At 46.5% G+C, this 22,513-nt stretch overlaps 1 pseudogene; it reads left to right on the top strand.

Annotated features, from left to right (window-relative positions):
• Window positions 1-22,513, top strand: part of LOC147726393 (prolactin receptor-like) — a 121,011-nt pseudogene that overhangs the window by 76,925 nt on the left and 21,573 nt on the right.

Raw genomic sequence — 22,513 nt, 5'->3', positions numbered from 1 at the left:
TCTTACTTGCAAATATTTAAAAAAGTGTTGTGTTGACAAATTATATTTTTTCTGTATTGTTGCAAATTGTTTCACCCCTTGTGTCCCCATTACATCCCCTAGTTTTCTTATCCCTTTCCCATACCATTCTGTAAAAACTGTATCAGAGAATATATCTCCCGAAAGTAACATATTCTTGTATAGCCTTGTATATCTATTAAAATTACCTAAACCAAACTTTTTCATGAAAGCCTTCCATATTTTATGTGCACCCAATAAAGTCTTAAAGCGTGTTCTTTTAAAATATAATGTGTCGAAATTTTTCAAAAAAATATCTTTTATTTCTTCACCCATCAGTATACCATATACCGCTATTGACCCTAAATGATCTTCCCCTTCCACTTCGGCTCCACCTATTAACCCTACCATATACTGCAGGGCAGCTGCCCAGTAATACAACTTAATGTCTGGCAGCGCCCATCCTCCTCTTTCCCGCGGGAGTGCCAGAAACCTTGCTGCTCTTCTAGTCTTACCCTTGGACCATATAAATTTATTGATCAGATTTTCAATCCTTTTGAACCATAAGTTATCGAACCATAAGGGGATTGTTCGGAAGAGGTATAAAATCTTCGGCATAATTAACATCTTTATAATATTCACTCTTCCAACCAGGGTAAGGTGGAGGTTATTCAATCTGTCTAGGTCCCCCCCAACTTTCCGTACAATAGGATCAATATTTAATTCAACTAACTTATCTAATTCTGAAGTTATGGTTATTCCCAGATAGATTCCCGTCCGTACCACCCGAGGATCCTGACATAGAGCTTTACTATTTTTTATGATTTGCGTTTTTCCAGTATTCAAGGAATACCCGGAGATCTTCCCAAAATGCTTTGCCTCCTGCTCCACATGTCTTATAGCCTCTGTGGGTGATGATGTTATAACCGCCACGTCATCGGCATAGGCCAATATTTTACACTCCCCTCTTGGTGTAACAATTGGGGGGATATTCCGGTTTAGCTCCAATCTTCTAATTAAAGGGTCTAGATATATTGCGAATAGCAGCGGAGAGCATGGGCAACCCTGCCTTGTGCCCCTATTAATTTTTACTTTATTCGTTAGCCCTGCATTAATTCTAATAGCAGCCACGGGTTCTCTATACAATGTTTTTATCGCTTTACAGCTGGAGGAAGTAGAAAAGAATAGGATGGATAATTTGCTAGAATTAGAGGAGGTAAAAACAGCCATGAAGAATTTACCATCAGGAAAGGCGGCTGGCCCGGATAAAATCCCGTTAGAGTTTTACAAGCTGTTCTGGGAGGAGGTATGTGGGGATATGCTCTACACCTTTAAACAGGCACAGGAGGGAATCTCAATACCAGGTACTTGGTCTGAGGCTGAAATTGTGGTTATTCTTAAGAAGGGGAAAACGCCAACTAACCCAGGGTCATATAGACCGATTACTCTTATGAACACGGACACTAAGATCTACTCAAAAACGCTGTCAACAAGATTTGCAAGTGTAATAACACCTTTAGTCAGTAATAATCAGCATGGTTTTATACCGGGGCGGGGGACAACACAACATGTAAGGAAATTAATTACACTTATGGATAAAGCAGAGGCTGATGGGGACCCATTTGCTGTTTTATTACTAGACGCTGAAAAAGCTTTTGACCGGGTGTCATGGGTCTATATGTGGAAAGTTTTGGAAAAATTTGGATTTGGGATTGGCTTTATAAAAGCGATAAAAACATTGTATAGAGAACCCGTGGCTGCTATTAGAATTACTGCTGCAAAGTTCTGCTGGCGTCCATGTGGAAATTGTTCGGTGTGATCCAAGCCTGGATCAAAGATGAGAGGAACCTGAAAGCAGAGGGGACAGAGTCTGGGTCACTTGCCAGCAACCAGGAGCACGATAGGCGGATGCCCACCGATGTTGGGTGATTTCAGGTGAAGATTGACTCTTCAGCCACTAGGACCAGGAGGCATCGATGACAACCACGTTCTGGATTCGAGATGTCCCACAAAGGATGTCGACTAATGCCGTGTCAGTTTCCGGATTGGACCCAACAAACCTTGGCAACAGCAACCCACGCAGAAAGCAGAGAAAGGCTTCGATGCTGACCAGCAAGGTCTGAGGGACTACCCACAGGGTTGAGAGTCAGGGCACATCTGGAGCAACTAGGGAAGCCCAAGAAAAAGTAGTTACCTTCAAGGAGACCCGCCAGTCGATGGACCAGGGATTGCGAAGGAGCTTTGAGTGGAAATGCAAGAAGCAGGCTCACAGAACACTCGTGGAGAGTAGGCCCACAATCCTCAATGCAGATGATGCTCGGGGCTTGGGCTACAAGTAACCCAAAGCACATCTTCAAGAAAGCTCGGGAAGTCAATGCACTAGCAAATGTGCATCCTGTCCAGGGGTTCCGGTTCCACGTCACTCGTGAGGGCTGTGGGTCTCAGCTTTGCTGGAGACTCGGGTCGGCCTTAGAGAAGTCTGAATCCTCTTCCTGGGCTTCAGGTACTTCGGAGTTTGATGGGAGCTTCGAAGATGCAGACTGGCAAATGCTTTGTTGGTGCCAGTTTGAGCAGGGGAGTCAGTCCTTGATTCCAAGGGAGATTCTTCTGTCCTCTAACCGTTAATAGAGCATTGAAGTTACAGAATTCTGTTTCTGAGTTTCATCCAGGTGTAATCTAAAGTCCTGTTGCTTGGGGTCCCTTACTTATACTAAGAAAGGGGGTTGGACATACTCTGGGGACCCACCTATGGGAGGGTTTGGAAAGAGGGGTGGCTACACCCATTTCCTTTGGCCAGTTTTGTGCCAGAGCAGAGGATGGTAGCCCCTGCAACCGGTTTGAACTGAGCTATGCACAGGGTCACCAAATGTGCCCCCTGTGCTGACTTGAAAGCACTCTCAGAGTGCACCCATCCAGCACCAATACACAACGCCTGTTTGGGAGGTGGTCAGACCTCCATGTGACAGGAAACCTATTGTTCAGGCTTCCCAGTTTCATCCACCAGCAGGAGGCCAGACTCGTGTCTGTGGCTGCAGCATCCATTTTGTGATGCCAGGGCTCTTTTAAACTATTACCGGTTAGCCCAGTGTGTACATGTCTCACCCTCTAGAATAGTGGAATTCTACCCCCGCCGCCAGGACTGGCAGGGGGCTAGGATTCCATGCATGAGCACTGTCTCACACAAAACGAAGCACTCTGCCTTCAGGATTGATAAGGCCTGCCATAGGAGTGACTGATAGGTGTATATGTGTCAGTGATTAATGGTAGATATAGGTAACCTATATCTTAGTAAGGGGTGCATGCAGCACCTTACCCAGGCTGCAGTAGCTGTCCTGTGGTGCCATTTTGAAAGGCTTCCCAGGGGTGGAATAATGCATGCAGCCCCTGGTTGGCTTCTGCAGTACCTATGCCCATAGTAAATAGTGTACCTTATACTGGGGACTCACAAGGGTACCCCAGTAACCAAACTGGAGTGTGTCTATAGTACATGGAATCAATTTAGAGAGGAAGCAGCTAGACTGGGGCCCTGAATAGCAGGATCCCTTCCAAACTAAGTCAAAAAACATCAAAACACCAGGTAAAAAAGTGGGGGCAACCATGTGGTCAGATTCCACCTTCCTACAGATAACAGATACAAATATTTGATGATGTTCATCAAAATGTTTGCTTTGCATAAAAATACATAGTATAAATTGTCCAAGTCGAGGAATTTGCATCTGAATCTAAGAGGACGTACCCTCCACTGAATGCTATTGGGAGCGAGACAGGCTTGAGAATGTAGCATTTGAGCTCCCAAAGCAATTAATCTAATCAAACATCAGGCTGGAGGCATCAATGTATGGACCCAGCATAGTATAGAAATGTATCAGAATTGTATAAAGTCGTTTAATATTTCCAAAGTATATCTGGGTGGTAAGAAAACCTTTAGATGGTTAGAAAAATGGATACGTTAGATATTGTACGGAAAGTAATTATATAAAGTCACAGTAGCTGAGTGTGGCATATTCACAATGTAAACAAATAAATATTATAATGGTCCACCATTAAAATATTGGATGAGTGACAGACAAGTGGTGCATACGAGACGTTGAACGAGCATACATTTGATTTAAAATGCCATTGCCTAGTTTGGCATGCTAAAAGCAAAGTGGGTTAAATAACACACTGAAAGCTCGAAAAAGTATGTCACTTGAATGATATAATGAAAACTACCAAAAATGATACAGAACACCAAGGAAAATGAGAAAAATGTTAGGAATACATTTTTGAGAAAACTGAAAAATATACTCACCAAACATTAAAACCATCCATAAAGTAGAGTTACAGAGAACCGGGTGAATATAAAATATCCAAATTACCATGAAACACTTTAGGGACCTTCCTTTTTGGTCCCAAATGCTATTATCAGGTATAGATTTTGGGCAAGAGGATCTGGAACTATTTTTTAAATTAAAGATAAGATTGCATACACATGAGAAGTATTTCTTCATTGATTCTGGAACACCTCCCAGTTGTTCTGCACAATTGCCTTCCTCTCCAGAAGGGTGATTATTCCCCTGATGCATGCTGCAACCACATCACACATGGCCAGAATAGAAACACTTAAGAACTGCTTGGATATACCTTGCCAACAACATCACCAGGTATTTTCATAATTTATGTATTTATTGAAGTATTTTGTAGAAGTCTGCACATCACCTTGTAAGGATTTCTGAGCAATAGGGTAGACTGGGGGACTTCTAGGAATGAAGTAGGCTGTGTTAAGGTGGCCACCATCTTTTAAGACATTCCGTCTAGTGAAGCACAATAGGTTTTTCCTCAAGTTTGGTAGTTGGCTGTTCAGCGGGAGGCTAGTGTGAAGAGGTACAGAAATCCTTTTGAGTGCATGAGACAAAATGTATTATTATGCTTGCGTAGAAAATCTCACTTATTTTATAATTCATACTTACAAGGTTCACTTGTTCTTTAAAGTCCAATGCAAGATGGCTGCCCGGTGAGTAGCTCCAGCCGGGAGCTCCCGGCCAGACATAGCCTTTTTGGCTAATATCCCTGGATTCCCACCTGATCTGGGGATAAACCTTCTCACCTGGGTTTCCGTCCTCAACTGCGGTCCTCGATGCTCCATTCCTGCGCTTGTGAGCCAAGATACTTGTCAGAATTGGCGCCTGAGGCTTACTCCCACGGAGTTCCAGAGCCAGCATGGCCGATGTTCGGTGGAGCTGTTCTGTTCAGCTACAGGGGAGTCTGGCCCAGGTATCTCACAATGGCCAACACCTACCCAGCTGGGCTTCGGTCATAGCTCTACTCCTAACTCCGCTGCTCGTCTTCGACTTCCCCTGATTTTCGGACTTTGACCCTTGTGCTCCCCGACTTTTTTTGACTTGCTTCTTTTACTCCCTTATACTTGATCCGCCATCTTAGCAATCTGTAACCTCTTCTCCTGTCCCAGCCAGGTGACCTTTATAGTCTCTCCTGTGCCTCTGACCTACTCCTCGCTGTCGAACTCGTTACTATCTCTATTTCCCTCTCTCTCTTTGTTTCTCTCTCACTCTCCTGTCCTTATCGGCCTTCCTTTGCCCTCTCTCGCTTTGTTTCTCTCTCACTTTCCCGTCCTTATCTGCCTTCCTTACCCTCTCTCGCTTTGTTTCTCTCTCACTCTCCTGTCCTTATCAGCCTTCCTTTCCCCTCTCTCACTTTGTTTCTCTCTCATTTTCCTGTCCTTATCTGCCTTCCTAGATTGTTTTTGTCTCCTATACTCTGCCGCCTATCCCACTGCTTGTCGTTGCCCCATCTAGCGTCTTCATTTGCCATCCTCGAGTATTCTCATGTCCCTGTTTTTAATGTGTAACTTTGTGTTATATATTGCACCTATGTTGATACTCTTGTAAAGCGCTCTGATACCTCCGGGTCTAGCCAGCGCTATATAAAACTCAAATAAATAAATAAATTAAATAAAGTTGAACAGGTGATTTATGCAACTTCTTCAGTCTCCTCTTTTTAATTTGGTTGGCAATCACAGTTGAGTTAAAGGCTGGAATCCTATGTGACCTCAAGTCAACATCGCCCTTAAATAAACATCGGAAGTGTTACTCGTAGCTGTACAGAATGGGATTTCTATGGTGGAAACCATGGAGCCACAGCAAAGTGGATCTTCATTCCATAATTCATGAAACCTTTTAAATTGAAATTAAATGTGGTGCAAAGTTGATGCTTTATATTGTCTCCTTTTCTAAACAGTTCAGCTTAATCCCCCCGTTGAAAGTGACTCTTTCTATAATCGATGATCCTCTACATCTTCTGGTGAATGGTCACCACCATCAGCGGCCATTGTCGAGGATGGTTGGATAGCCGTTAAATACGAGGTGCAATTCAAATCTAAGAAAGCAAAGAAATGGGAGGTAAGCAGGGTTCAATAAATGCAAGTGTCAATTATTTACCTAAAAATACTGTTTAGAGTATTGTGTTATGCAAAGTATAGCTTTGTGTTACCTGTCAGCATTTGCCATGGAAATATGCGTTTTAAAGATGTATGAGTTACGGTAATTTAGTTGAGTTGTATAAAGACTCCTCTGTCACAAGCACAGTGAATCATTGCAACCAATGTACTTGGATTGCTAATACCTTTCTAAAGAGTTACATTGCGAATGTCACTTTTAATCATCAAATATTACTCAACTACTATCTATTTTCCTTACAGTTAAGAAGCATTAGCCAAAATACACATCAGGAGCTTCGAGGGTGACACGAGCAACATTGCCAGATAGAGATTTCTGGTGGGACATTACAACTTCTGCACCATTCATATTAGTGTCAGGGTCTGAAGAAGCCATAATTTATGTATGCATAGAGTGAAACTCATCTATTTGTGCATAATCTGCACACTTCTACCTTTATAGTTAACTGTACTAATATGTTTTTTGATTAAGTAGTACATTTGAAGAATTGTTAAATGGCCTACTTATTGGAGGAGTTGCAGTGAAAAAAGTATGTCACATTCAAAAACACATCTCATCAGGAGAAGTTTGAAATTCTTGATAATTGCTTTTACTTTTTGGTTATATCCCAGCCAGGCAATATGAGCTGAATGGTGGAATGCTATGATCAACTTATTATATGAAAACCATGCAAGGTTGTAACTGGGAAATGTATAGTAGAATATACATATACATAAAATTGTGTAATTTAATCATGAAACATAAGGAGTGATTAGAAGATGGGACCAGGAGAGATTGTTGGCAGTATTCTTTTTTTTTAATCTGTTAACTGTTTTATAAGGAATTTTCATGCAGCAGTGGAACAGTTCCAGTACATCAACAACATTGCCGAAGTTCAAAGTACATTGCACACATCCCAGCTGTTCTCCAGCCAACCTGGGAAGGTCTACCTTAGGTCCCCTCCCCCCATGCATCAAACATTTTCCTGAAGTCCCAGATACTAAACTGAAACAAACTACCAACCTATAACATTTATATAATGTGTGTACACTCATTCAGTACAATAATGTCAGACCTGAGGATTCGCAACATTAGGAAAACCCTCTCTTTGTGTAATCGCCAATTTGTACTACTTATGTCCGGTTGTTAGTGCAGCAGCAGTCTCACAATGCCCGTGGCGCACTGGGCAGTGGAGTCATCCAGCCCCATCAGAGCAGCCATATCTAGGCAGTCGGTTACTCATTTTCCCAATCCCCTCTACAATGGCCATAAGTACTTCTTGCCAGAGCTCTGTTATCAGTTTTCATCACACCACTGTCAACTACTCCACTCTTAGGGCATCTCCTTCCACTATTACCCAGCTCTGTACCGTTCTTCGCCATCTGCAATGCAGCAGCCCTTCAGTTGGGTGCCAGTGCAGTGCTATGTCCCTGAGGGCAACCCCAAGTGCTAGATCTAAGAGTCTGTATCCGCCTTCTTTTTGGTCCGTCGGGGGTACAAGCTCAGGAAGCATATTTCCATGGTCAACAGGTCTCGCCTAGTGAGCTTGTATTCCATTTCCCCAATCACCTTAACCCAAATCTGACCCATTGTAGGGCAACCCCAAACCATGTGTGTAAAATCAGCATCACACAGAATAGCATTGGACTCCATGGTGTCAACTTGCATCATAACATTGATCCTATGGGGTCTTAGATAGGTTGCGTGAAGATAATTTAATTGGGTGTATTTGAAACTAGTATTCCTAGATATCCTGTGGACTTGTGCTAGGGTTTGTTCCCATTCTTTACCCCTAAACTCTCTGCCAACAAGACCTCCCATCTGGTATGCAAAGGTGCAAGGCCAGTAATAGTCATTGATAGAAATGTCTTGTAAATTTAGGTGATTCATTTACGCTCCTCGCCAAAGATGAGGAGGGTCTGTAAAAGGTCCTGGGCATGCAGCCCTGTAATGTTTGATCCCCACAGTGCACTCAAAAGTGCATATGTAAGAAATTGTGTCCCCGACAGGCAGCAGCTCCCTCGTCGAAGCAGTCCTCAGTTGTTTTTATTTCCACACTGCTCCAGTCCTGCAGAATCATCTCAGTGAAGTGGCTCTCCCGACACTAGGTCGCCCCACCAGGGCAGAGCTGGCACAATAAAGGTGTGTCACTTCATGTTTTTGATTACAGCCTTTCAGAGCCCTTTCCACCGCAAGGAGAGTGGCTCTTCGCTCCCAGCATCAGCATGACTAGTGTCTCATTGTGGCATGGCTTTCTGGCTTACCCATCTCCTCCACCTGAAGCCCTATAAGATGTCAGGCCAGCCATTGTAGCTGCACTGATATAGATAGATCTTAAAGTCCGGAACACCCAGGCCACCCTCAGCCATTGAACATCGAAATATGTCCAAAACAAACCAGTGACTTTCACCATCCCAAAGCATTTCCTGCAGCAACAAATTAAGTTCCCTGATCCAAGTCTATGGGATCCAAACCAGTAGGTTCCTAGCATAATAAAGGACTCAAGGCGACATTACTATCTTCAACAGTGCAATTCACACCGAATGATCGCCTTCTGGGCCTGCAGTGTCCCTCCCAAGTAACCCTCCCTGCCGTCCTTCACAGAGTGGTACATCTTAACCCCCAAGTGCTGTAGTGCTCTGGGTTCCCATCTAATGCCAGCCTGCACCACCGCTGGTGGTAGAGTCAGAATGTTAGCAGTTATCAGGAAGGTGCAGGTTTTACTTCAGTTAGTCTGAAGGCGCGATACCCTCACCAGTTCCTCAAGAGGCTCAGTGCTCCATGGTACACCTGTGTCTGCATTGCAGCGATACAGGAGCATGTCGTCAGTATACATCAATATCACATGCTCCCAGTCCCCGAGCAGTTTCCCTATCCCTCTATCCTGAGATTAAAGGCAAGAGGGTCAACCACCAACGCGAAAAGCAGTGGGGACAGTGGATAATCCTACCAAGTGCTGTGGTGTACCCTAAACATCTCAGCTATATACTGTCCTATTCGAACTCTAGCAGTGGCTCCTGAGTATAATAGGGTAAGCCACTTAGCGCACCTCTGTCCTAGGTTCATACGTGCCATTACGGTTCAGAGGTACTCCCAGTGTATGGAGTCAAACATCTTTTTAGTGTCTGTGAAGCAGACCAGCGCCATATTGCAATATTGGTTAGGTGTTCGTCCATCACTCTAAAGCTGTCTAATATTTAAGGAGGTTTTGTGTTGAGGTATTAAGCCACACTCCCTCAGGGGATCAAAGCTGACAGATGTGCTTCAGGCGGTTAGCTAGTATTTTGCTATGGACTTGTCAACATTTACCATAAACAGGGGCCTGTATGTCATTGCTTCAAGCAAATAACTTTGAGGTTTCTAGATCAATATGATCAGGGCTCCTCTTATGGTGTCTGCTAGCACACCCCTCACCAGAGCCACCATACATTGCAGCTAGGCACTGAGCCTGACTGTCCTGATAGGTGTGGTCGAACTCTACCGGCAGCCCGTCGGTTCCCGGCATCCTGTCCCGCACCAGCTCTGAGATAGCCCCCTTAATTTCTGGCTCCATTATCGACTCTCCCAGGCCCTGACGCGACTGAGCATGCAAGCGGGCGAGATATGCCCTACCAAAAATCCTTTCTGTCATGTTCCCCTGAAATAACTGGCTGCTTGCCATATAGGGCTCGATAATACTGAACACATACCTTGTGTATGTCACTCTGCGACAGCATAAGCTCACCCTCACCCTCTGTGTTCCTGACACGAATAATGGGGCGATTGCCCTCCAATTTAAAAAACCATGACCAAAAACGGGTCGCTTCCCTCATCCCCAGCGTGGCTGGTGTTCCCCGTATATAATGGTACTCAGATGCTCCTGTACTACCACATGCTTTTCCTTCTCTTCAACCCAGCTGAGGCGCACCAAGGGGTCAGTAGGAATCTTGGCAGTATTCTTAGGATTGAATAGCATTGGCATATCAGGCTAGAACAGGACAATACCTTTTTTGGGTAATCGAGGGAAGATCTCTGCCTCTGTGCAAATGAAATGAATAAAACAATGAGGCATATTACCAAGCAATAGCGATAATTATCGCTATTGCTTGGTTAGAGACAAAAATGTATCGCCGATCTGCGGCGATTTTTATTGCAGATAAACCTTGGTATTACCAAGGTTTATCGCAAATGCGATAAAAATCGGCCGCAATGCATGAATATCGCTGAAAAGTCAACGATATTCAGGCATTACCGAGCTAATGCTCTTAGCCATGTTATCCACCTCCCATTGGATAACATGGCTAAGAACTGCTCAGGGCAGTTGTTAGCTTTTGGAGATATTTGCGCTTAGCGCGAATATCTCCAAAAGTTGGTAATAGGAGATAGCGATGTTAGCGACTGTTTCCAGTCGCTAACATCTTGGCATGCCCACTTTGCATGTCATTAGTGATACATTTCTCTTACATGCAAAGTGGGGCCCAAGATGGGCGCTATCTCCTACTAGCTGTCGCTAACTGGTGTTAGCCACAGCTAGGTAATAGGGAGATAATTTTATATCCGCTTTCTTGGCTTTTAAAGCCAAAAAAGCGGAGATAAACCCCCTTGATAATATGCCCCAATGTTTTACTACCTCTAACATTGTTGATAATCTTGCAATCGAATGCTATTTAATAGAAAAAAACATGTACAAACATCCAATATTTCATATTGTTTAAACAAGAATTTTGATGCAGCTATTTTGATATTTTTCAACGTCTTCAATTCCATTTTCTTAATATAGTAGAAAGACTCCCTCATCCTTCTTCCCTCACTCCTTGCACCTTTACCGTATTACAATTTTTGTTTTGTGGCAATTGTCATTTATACCACCATGAACATTTCCATTTCCAAAAATAATTTGGTGTGCTCATTGTAATTCACCATTTCTCCTCCAAAACTACAAGAAGAAAACTTTAAAAACATTGCAGACATTTTTCGTTTTGTTTCAATATTTTATTATTTATTACAATTTTACTTTGCACAGATCCTCCATTCTATCATTGAAGTGAAATGTCCATGCATAAAAAGTTGAGATAAAATGATGGTATTGTGGTTAAGGCATACCACTGGGGCAAAAGTGCATCATTACTTTTCCTGACTGCAGAGCCACTTTCCTCCATTGCACTGAAATTGCACTTTTTATTTCCCCTTTAACATGAAATTTCGTCATTGGGTAGGGTGGGATCAGGTGATCTATCTAGCACAGTGGAGTAGCTAGACCTTTTGCTGCCTGTGGCAGTCCCTGTGGTATGCGGTGCGCGCGTGCATTAAATTAGCGCTGGGGCCGCAATTAAACATGGGACACGGCTTTACTTTGCAACCGCGTGGTCCCGACTGCCGGAGCCGGGCCATGCCCCTTTATTTTATAGCCGGCGCGTGACGACACACGCCGGCGCTAGATGGAGTCCTCCGAGCGCAGGTGGACTGCACCGCAACCTGGCTGGAGGACACTAGGTTCCTTCCAACCTTTATTAAACAGCAAACAAAATACTGACAGCGTAGATCTGTTACCAGTTCTTAGGAGAGTCCAGTCCTTGGTTCATCACACCATGAACCCTGCCGGCGGGAGGACGGAGCTGGGTTGCATCTCAGTTTGTATCTGAAGTGTTCTCCCCGGGAAGATGGCAATGATGGGGTCATTTCTTGTGCGACTTCACCCTCTGAAGGTCTTGGCGGGGTTCTTTCTGGCATTCCAAACAGCACAGGGGTACCATGGCCGGACATATCTGGAGTCTCTGCAGGGATCATCCCATGGTTACCATCCGGTCCTTCCTCTTCTGGTTGATGACGTGGTCTGGCATCCAGGTTGTCCGCTAACGGCTGTTCCGGAGTTCCAGCATGTACCCTTTTGAAGAAAGAGATGTTGCGTGTGATTTCTTCTGTTCCTCTTCTGGCTGTTATCAGGGTGCCAGTGCGGTGGATGACAGTCCATGGCTAGTGTTCGAATGGAAGCCTGTCCCCTCTTTTAATGACTGACACTCTTGCTCGTCGGTTGGCGCTGGCCTGGTCATTGGAACTGGTCCTGTTGGCTAGGACCTTTCCGGCATCAATCTGAGACGGGGTCCAGCTCGGTTGATGGGGATGGTGTCTCGCACTACCCGGCCCATGCTTGTCGGCCCCGGAGCTGCTCCAGTCGTGAGATGGGGTGTCAGACGATATTCCCTCAGAAAGTTGTATATGTCTCTCTCAAGTGGTGCTTCCTCAGCATGCGCAAAGCGTATTACTTTGTTGAGAGTGCGAATGAACCTTTCTACTTCCCCATTTGCTTGAGGCCAGCGTGGGGTCACTTTCCAGTGTTGAATTCCCCATGCCTTCAGATAGTCTGCAAAGTCTTGTCCATGGAAAGGTGGACCAGTGTCCGTCTTCACCACTTCGAATATGCCATGGGTCGCAATGGTCTTCTCAAGTTTAGTAATCACTTCCGTGGCTGTCTGGCTTCCTACATTCTCTACCTTGGGGTATTTCGTGTAGTCATCAATGATCACCAGGGCATAGCGCCCATCTGGGAGGTGTCCGAAGTCCACACTCATGCACTCCCATGGCAGCTGTGGGTTTTCTTCAGTGATGACGGGGTGAGGGCGATCTGGTTGGCCCGATGCCTGGCACCATGAGCCCGTTCTGACTGTTAGTTCAACCAGGCGGTCCATTCCTGGGAACCACACTTCTGCCCTTAGCCGGCTCTTCGTTTTCACCATGCCTTGGTGTTCCCTGTGTGTGAGGTCCACGGCTTTTTGAGCAAGGCTTGAGGGGATCACCAGTCGTGGGCCTCTCAGTAGACAACCACTGCTGTCTACCGAGAGTTCATCTTTGACCTTCATAATGGACTCCAGGACGGCTTTTGCTTGTGGCGTCCGTCTAGTCATGCTGGACTGAATGGGGAGCCAGTTATTCAATTGGACCGCTCTTATGGCCAGCTGCAGGCATTCATCAGTCCGGATGGCTTCTACAATGGTTTCAAGGCTCATGGGGAGTGGCCGGGATCTTTCAGATACAAGCCGGACATATTCTTCATTGTCCTCTGCATCTTCTTCTTCCACTCTGGTGGCGGCCCTAGGATGTCGCGACAGGTAGTCCGCCGGTAGACCTTGTATTCGATTCTATAGTCATACCCCTGCAGCTGAAGGATCCATTTTTTGATCCTCGGGGGAGGCTTGGATGCTGATCCTTGAAACAGGGGGATGAGGGGTTTTTGGTTGGTGGACATGGTGAATGGATGGCTGTATATGTAGACTTGGAAGTGCCAACAGGCCCAGTGGATGACAATCGCTTCTCGCTCAATTTGCGAGTATCTCTGCTCCGTGTCCGTCAGGGAGCGGCTCGAGTATGCGATCGGGGCTCATTCTCCGTTGCCTTGTAACTGAGTGAGCACAGCTCCTATCCCGTAAGGGCTGGTGTCCACAGTGATGTTGGTAGATCAGGCCGGGTCGAAGTATGATAGTGTTGTGTCTGCTGACAGGGCTGCTTTGGTATCTTTGAAGGCTTGTTCCTGTTTGGGGCCCCATTGCCACGTGGTGGTGGATTTCATCAGTTCCCCGAGGGGCTTCGTGAGGTTGGATAAGTCTGGGACTATCCCTAGGAAGCTTCTGATTTGCGAGATGTTGGAAGGTGCTGGGGCTTCCTGGACATCCTTCACCTTGTCAGGGTCCGGGGCTACTCCTTTGTTGGAGAACGTCTAGCCAAAATAACTGATATTATTCCTCAAGAACTGGCACTTTTCTTTGTGAAGGGTCAGAACAGATTCTTTGATCCTATGGAGAACCCCGCAAAGTCTGCGGTGGTGCTCTTCCATCGACGATGCATATATTAGCAGGTTGTCGCTCACATTCAAGACTCCTGGGAGTCCGCTGAGAACTTCACAGATGGTGTTTTGGAATACCTCTGCAGCACTCGAGATCCCGAAGTTAAGGCATCAATATCTTGGTAGACCGACGTGCGTCAAAAAGGTGGTGACGTATCGAGAGTCTGGGTGTAGTGGCAGTTGCTGATAGCCGGACCGTAGGTCCATCTTCGAAAACCATTTTGCGCCGTTCAGCTCTCCCTAGATGTCATCAATGGTGGGGGTTAGGTGACGTTCTCTTTTCACCGCGGCGTTTGGAAGGCGCGTGTCAATGCAGATGCGGACCTGCCCTGGCTGTTTCAGTTTCTATGCTACTACGAATGGGGACACCCATGGGGCGGGTCCACTGTCTTTCTCGATCATCCCTTGTTTCTCTGGTGCCTCTAGCTCTTCTTCGACCTTTTTCCGCAGGTGGAATGCAATCCGCCTGTGTCTCAGCACCACTGGTTGGACTAACAGGTCGATGTGGAGAGAGACTTCCTTCACTTTTAGGCATCCAATGCCTTTGAAGACGTCTTCGAATTCCTCCATGATGACCTCCAGTTCCTCCTCTTGTACTGCCATGGCGAATGAGATTAGCTTCAGCTCCTCTGCTGATTGTCGGCTTAGCAGCATTCTACTTCCTTCCTTGGTCACGTACACTGTGGTAGGGATCTTGAGGTCCCGGTGCCTCAGCTCAGTCTTAAAGCATCCCTGGAGCGGGATGGGTGTCTTTTGTCTGTATGCAAACACCCTGATCCTTGCTTCCTGCAACGACGGGTGTGGACTTAGTTGATAGTACACATTAGCAGCCATTAGTTTGATCGAGGCCCCAGTGTCTTTGGTGGGTCTCACATCCTGCTGGTGGATTTTGATTCTCTTTCGTCGTGGTTGGTCTACTGCAAACACATAGTGGACCGGGTAGTCTCTCGCATCGTCGTCCATGTCCTCACTGTCGTGTGCTTTAGCTACTGCTTGCGCTGCTTCTTTCCGTGGTTTCGTGGATCGGCATACCGCCGCAAAGTGGTTCATCCACCCGAAAGCACTGCACTTCTCCCCTCTCACTGGGCAGTCTTGCATGCAGTGGGGCATGCCTCCACAGTAGCCGTATTCCTTTTTCTTGTCTTGCAGTCTTCTCCCTGAGGTCTTGCGCGCTTTGTGCCTCAACGGGTTTGCCGTTTCCACTGCGTTGACCTGCTCCGTTTTGATGGGTCGGTGGAGAGCCGCCTCCAGGTGGGATGCTCTGGCTTGGGATAGCTCTTTTGACTGGCCCAGGGTGAGGATATCCGCTAGAGGCTTGCCGTCCTCCTGAAGGATGTTCACTCTCACTACCAGGGTTTTGTAGATACCGTGGATGTCTTTGCCTCCCAGATGGAGGAGTAAGGCCCTGCACCTTTCCGGAGCTATGCCTGCCCCTTCAAAGTAAATCTGGAGATGGTCAGTCCAGTCCCTCCACCGCAGGGCGAGGGAAGAGGGGGCACCATCGACTAAAAGGGCTCAATGGCCGAGATTGACGCCATTTTAGCGCAGTCGCAGTCACACTTCGCGGCATGTGCTCGGCCTACCTCCTGGGCTTAGTAGCAGTCACCTGGCCGAGGGTGACGAAAGCGCAGCTGGATCCTCCCTCTGTAACCTGGGGTGCAGGCCTCACTGCGACGTCCTCCTTCCCTGAAAAGTGGGGTGCCCACGAGGCTGGGCTCTGGCCAGGCGTGCAGGGAAAATTCCTCACCTCTCCAGAACTCTCTGGGGCTGGTTGGGTCTTCAACAAACAGGAGCAGTCCAGCCAGGAGCAACACAGCAGCTCTCTGCAGTGGAAGCAGCTCCCCTGTGGTTATATGGCCCAGATCAAAGGCTCTTAACCACTGCTGGGGACAAAATAATGCACTCAGGCTCTTTACCTCCTCATCGCCAGTGTGGTATGTGGTGCGCGCGTGCATTAAATCAGCGCTGCGGCCGCATTTAAACATGGGACACGGCTTTACTCTGCAACCGCGTGGTCCCGACTGCCGGAGCCGGGCCACGCCCCTTTATTTTATAGCCGGCGCGTGACGACACACACCAGTGCTAGATGGAGTCCTCCAAGCGCAGGTAGACTTCACCGCTACCCGGCCGGAGGACACTACAGTCCCTGCGTTTGCCGCCTCACAATGGCTGCCGGTAGGAGCAGGACGGGGGGTGGAGGGGTGCTGGTGATCCCCGTGTTTGCCGACCCTTGACAGCCGCAGGTAAGAGGGGGTAGGATGCCTCCAAAACGCATGCGGCCTGGGGTAAACTGCCACCCCAACCCCCACCTCCCTTTGCTACGCACTGATTTAGCACCAGCACCGGTAGAGCAGAGGGGGGTCATTCGGTCAGCTGAAGGTTAGTAAAACAAAATCTCTCAAATGGTCCATGCATATGTGTGGGTGATAGCGGGTTTGTGAGACCATAGTATGTGGGAGCATGTCAGCTTGTGTATGTATGTGTAAGAATGAGTAATAGGGAAAGAGGGACAGTGAGTGAGTCAGAGGGTGTGAGAATGAGTGAGACTGTGCAAGAATGAGAGAGTGAAACAGTAAAAGTAAGTGTGAGTGAGTAGGAATGAGTCTTGTCCTGGATTATTGGAATGGGAATGAATTCTTGTCTTATGGAGGAAAAATGATAGCACTGACATATTGAAGGTAATTCTTTTCATAAGAAGCACTCGTGGCAAAATGCTGATGCTATCATATTGGAGGTAATTCTTGGCATAAGGGACACTCATGGTACAATTCTGGCACTTTTCTACAGGGGGGAAATACTTGGCTTAAAGGGCATTCAAAATGTTGGCACAGCCAGGCTAGACATATGATTCTTGGAATTGGGTGAAAACCATGAAAAAACACGGGCTGACGCAATAGGCGTAATTTTGACTCATGGTGGTCACCCATGATACATGGTTGGCATCAATGGCAAAATTCTGGCACAGCCTTTATTGTATGTAAATATTGGCATAAGAGGGCACCATGAACATGGTGAGCAGCCATGGCAAAATGCTTGCCATGGCACTATGAAGATAAATATGAACATTCCGGAGGGGGCACCCACTCCACATTTTAAAATCCAATCTTGGGGAGCATCAGACTTCATTAGATTTGCACGACATAATGCATTTCAATTTTTATTTTGTTCATACTAAGCCTATGGCTTTTGATCATATTTTTGTGAAAACTGTGGTTTGAAGTGTACTATATTACAAAAATTAAAAAAACATAAACTTGGGAGGGAAAATTCCTTAAATGTATAATCCAAGTTATTCTAACCTGAACTGTTTGTTGTAATATATAATGATGTTAGTCCAATAGCCAGATCAGTTTGGCTCAAATGACATTTTGCTTCTAAAGGTCGATCCTTTATAATTCTTCAAAGAGAATTTATTGTACTCATTCATTATTGTATTGCACTCATGGCCTGGATGGTCCGGATTGTAGTCACATCTGTTTGACTCATAGTTCTATTTAGCTAGAGATCGCTCTGGTTGTTGATTCATAAATCAATATGTTACATTATGATTTTAATTTACAAACTGTAATTTCTACCACTGTGTTTGAAAATGAATGTTCCTTCTTCTTCCTTTAGACACTAACTGCTGGTAAACAACGACAGTTCAAGGCGTTAAGTTGAAATCCCAGTGAGAACTACATTGTACAAGTGCACTGCAAATCTGACCTTGGGTTTTGGAGCATGTGGAGTCCAGAAAGCTACATCCAGATTCCAGACTGTTAGTGCTCAATTGTCACTGCTTGAAACGCAAAAACTATGCTAGTAGTTTTACATCAGCAGTCGCCGACCTGCTACATACTCGTTCTTGGGATTCAACACGATCATTCAACCAACTCTGGAGAAATATGCTAATCTGGATTACTCAAATAACAGTAGTAATCTCAACAATTGGAAAAAGACTTCTGTAAATCACCAGACAACAGTTAATCAATCCCCAGCATTCAGTCTGTACCAGGACCCTAGTAATTCTAAAAATTAGTAATATCATTGGTGACTTTCCTTCACAGATGTGCCCAGACCTGGATACATAGGAGGTCATTAGGATGGCGGGCGAACTTTGCCAGCCCGCCATCCTCATGGGGATTGGGGCCGCCCGCCATAAGGGCGGGGGTCCCGTGGTGGGGATTATGATGCGCCCGCCACAGTGGCGGGCGCATCCCTCATTTTTAACATTGTGGCGGCCGGTGCTCTCTGCACCGCCCACCACAATGCTAAACATGCATGTATGCATTTGCATACACGAAGCGGCAGGTCCGCACTGTGCCTGCTGCTTCGTGTATGCAAATGCTGGGTGTACCACAGGTACCCCACGTGTTATGTTAATGTTAATGTTAAGCTACACTTATAGAGCGCACTGACACCGTAGGTTTCCTGGCGCTGAGATTGGGATTGAGGGTGATGGCAGAGGACTAGAGGGAATTCGAGAAGAGCCAGGTTTTTAAGCTCTTCCTGAAGCTCAGGAGGGTGTCAGAGGTCTTGATACGTAGGGTGAGGGAGTTCCACAGTTTGGGTGCCAGATAGCTGAATCTGCGGCCACCCAGTTTCTTTAGTTTAACCACCGGGGTGGTTAGAAGGTGAAGATGGGCAGATCGGAGATTACGGGCCGGGCAATGCGAGGTGATGAGAGATTTCAGGAAGGCCGGGCACTTGGACTGCCGGGCTTTGTAAATTAGGCAGCCGATTTTAAAAGCAGCCCTTTGTTCGATAGGCAGCCAGTGTAGCTTGGACACAAGGGGTCTTGCTGATTGCCATTTGGGGGCTCTATAAATGAGCCTTGCTGCCTGGTTCTGCACCATCTGGAGACGATGGAGCAGGAACTTAGGTAGGCCCCAGTGAAGAGAGTTGGAGAAGTCAAGACGGGAGAGGACAAGGGAAATGACAACTTGCACCAATGCATCATGCGAGAGAAGGTGGGAGATTTTACGAATTTTTCGTAACTGGAAGATTCTGGCCGAGATGATGGCTCCGACATGGGTTTTGAGAGAGAGGTCGATGTCAATGGTGAAGCCCAAGCTTTTTACCGAGCTTGACGGGCTGGGAGGTGTACCTAGCTTTTTAGGCCAGAAGTGTGGGCCCCAAAGTGCCGCGCTGGTACCAGGCAAGATGAGTTCAGTTTTCTCCGGATTTAATTTGAGCTGTTTGGAAATCATCCATTGTTGGATGTGGAGCATCACTGCCGGAAAAACAGATGCGGCATCAGGGGTGTCTAAGGGAAAGATGATCTGCATGTCGTCTGCATAGTTGAGGACAGTGCATTTCCAGTTTCTCAGTGAATGGATTAATGGCCGGAGGTATAGATTAAACAATAATGGTGAAAGGGCGGATGCCTGCGGTACACCACAGGTAGTAGGTACCTGGGTTGCTGCGAAGGGGCCTTGATGGACTGTTTGCACTCTGCCTGAGAGGAAGGACTTAATCCATTCACAGGCGGGGCCCTGGAGGCCTGCCTGTCCGACCCGGTGGAGAAGGATGTCATGGTCCACCGTGTCGAAAGCGGCCGATAAATCCAGGAGAACCAGTGCCTGCGTGGACCCCCTGTCAGTATTCTCCCGGAGAGTGTCGAGGACTTTTAGGATGACTGCTTCAGTGGAGTGTGCTGGCCTGAAGCCTGCTTGGTTAGGTTCCAAGAAGCCAGAACTCTCTATAAATGCCGACAGGCAAGTGGTCACATGAGCCTCCAGGAGTTTAGAGGTATAGGGCAAAAGGGAGATGGGCCTGTAGTTAGCAGTGTTAGCGGGGTCAGCTCCCACTTTTTTCAAGAGGGGGATTAATATGGCCTCCTTGAACGCGCTGGGGACCATACCAGTGCTCAGGGAGGAGTTCAGAAGGGGAAGAATACTGTCAGGTAAAGCTGAGAAGACCGCTCTCTGGACTGGAGGGGGACAGCAGTCCTTAGGAGATCCTGATTTTATGCGGGTAGTGAGCTCTGAGAGAATACTGGGGGTGATTGCTGGGAGCTGGGAGAGGGAACAGGGATTAAGAGAGACGGAGTCTAATGGTCTGGCGGGGATGGAGGGAGAGATAGCATTCTTAATATCTACAATTTTCTGGATAAAGAAGGTGTTGAGGGCATTACAGGTTTCTTGGGTTGGGGCCTGAGTAGGGAGCAATCTGTGATCTGATGAAAAGTCGTTCATAATTTTGAAGATTTCTTTCGATTTATTGCGAGCTGAGTCAATTCTTTCAGAGATATGTGAGGCCTTTGCTTTGGTGATTGCGTTTTTATATTCATTGCGGGCCCTCACGAACTCTACGCGGTCCGTATTAGAGTAGCCACGTCTCCAGTTGCGCTCTAATTGGCGTAGCTTTAATTTTAGTGCTTTGAGTTCCTCAGAGAACCAACGATGGGAATTCCCGCGTCTGGTCTGTGCAAATTTAATGAGAGGGGCAAACCAGTCACTAGCTGATTGCAGCCAGGTGGCTATCCCGCCCTCCATAGAGTCAATGCCTGATTCAGGGTTAAAGGTGGGACAGGTGTTGGACGCTAAATCAATGAACCCCTGGGAGTCATAGGAGTGCACCCCCCACCTCTCCTTCACTCTGGGGGCCCGCAGGGGCCCCCCAGAGTGAAGACCGCATGCCCAAGCCCATTGTAATATATCTTGCGGTGTGTCTAATAGACACCGCCACCATATTAATCCTTTTCCGCCACGGCCGCAAGGCGACCGGGCGGAAAAGCGGCGGACGGTCTTTCCGTCTGCCTCGGTCCCCTCCACCATATTAATATGGCGGGGGGAATTTAGGTGTGGATGGCGGGCGGATTGCCATCCTAATGGGCCTCATAATCTTTGAGGATGCTATGGATGATATCATAAGAATCAGAGATGGAACAGCCTTACCTCTTCTGTACCGCTCATTCTCGACTATAGTCAGCCCTTACACGAGCAAGACTGGACAGTCCAACCCTGAAATGTTTTTGCACTTTAAATTCAACAATTCATTATGGATGAGGCAAATTAGGGAACACTTTACCAGTCCTTGCATGCTAATGTTCATGTACAATCATTTGCTAGTTAACACAATGATTTGAGATTAAATAATCTGTAAATTATTATATTAGGTTGATCCACTCTGCGTACACACACCATATTATTATACAACGTTGAAATGTTAATGTTTTTTAGTATGGTACAGCACACATGCAGAATAAGCACACCACAAAAGAGACTCCACGCAGTATTATATAACAATATGTATCTGTATTGCATATAAACATAGCTCAAAACTATATGCTCCAATAATCACTACCTGGACTATTGACCATCGCGTCATTTTACGAAAGAGACTCTACGGAGCCTCCGCCAGGTACCCCATCGTGGGTTACAGCGCCATTTTGCCGAACTCTGGGCCTTTCTATACCCCAGACAAACCCCCTTAAAAAGCACCTGCTACCATCCTTGTAAGCAGGTACTGTTACTAGCAACTGAATCTGTGCCACACTAGGGCGTTGTTTTTATTCATACAACCAGGCAATTATCATTAGTCCGGATGATGATCCCGCTAATATAAGGGCATGGGATCAAAACATTGACTTTCTCATACAGTGCCGCAATTGTACCATTGTGTGAATATATTGCAGTCACTGACGTTTTGAGCTTGCAGTACTATGTATTAAGATGCAAGCCACGTTCTGCTCCAAAGTTATTGCCAGAAAATCTAATTTGTTTTCTACCCTTCCCTTCATTTTTTTCCCTCATACTGGGTACAGGACTGTGCCCTCTTGATTTGTGTGTATTCTAATTCCGAAATGTTCTACTACATTGATTAAATAAAAATTCCATGTCCTGCTGGGCATCGGAAATGAACTTATAGTACTCATTGTGGTCTATAATAGAATCTGTTTGAATACCTTTTCTAAGCTTAGAACCATTGTTCCTTGTAAAAATTAGTTACCTGCGGTCCGAAGCGATCCTATCGGGTCCACTTGTTTGCCTAATTGAGATAAACATACAAGGAGCAGCAATCTGCACTCCAAATATATGGTATTTGGGACTGTGCACCACACGTAGGTTACAGGGACACCTGCACACCTACCACAGGAACTGCAGTACTTGATGGACTCAGCCAGAACACAGTCTCGCCTCCTCCACTGAGGCGGAGGAGCATCGCCCCACTGCTTCTCAGGTCTGTGGACATGACGGGCTGCTGCGAAGAATGAGGAGCAGGGGAGGAGTAGTTTGCCCACTCACAAGTGCACATGACAGTTTGGTCAGACCTCTCGGGCCAC

The sequence above is a fragment of the Lissotriton vulgaris genome, chromosome 3_1, assembly GCF_964263255.1.
Source record: "Lissotriton vulgaris chromosome 3_1, aLisVul1.2, whole genome shotgun sequence".
NCBI classification, from domain to species: Eukaryota; Metazoa; Chordata; class Amphibia; order Caudata; family Salamandridae; genus Lissotriton; species Lissotriton vulgaris.
The sequence above is the reverse complement of the archived record's forward strand: the minus strand, read 5'-3'. Positions and strand labels throughout refer to the sequence as shown.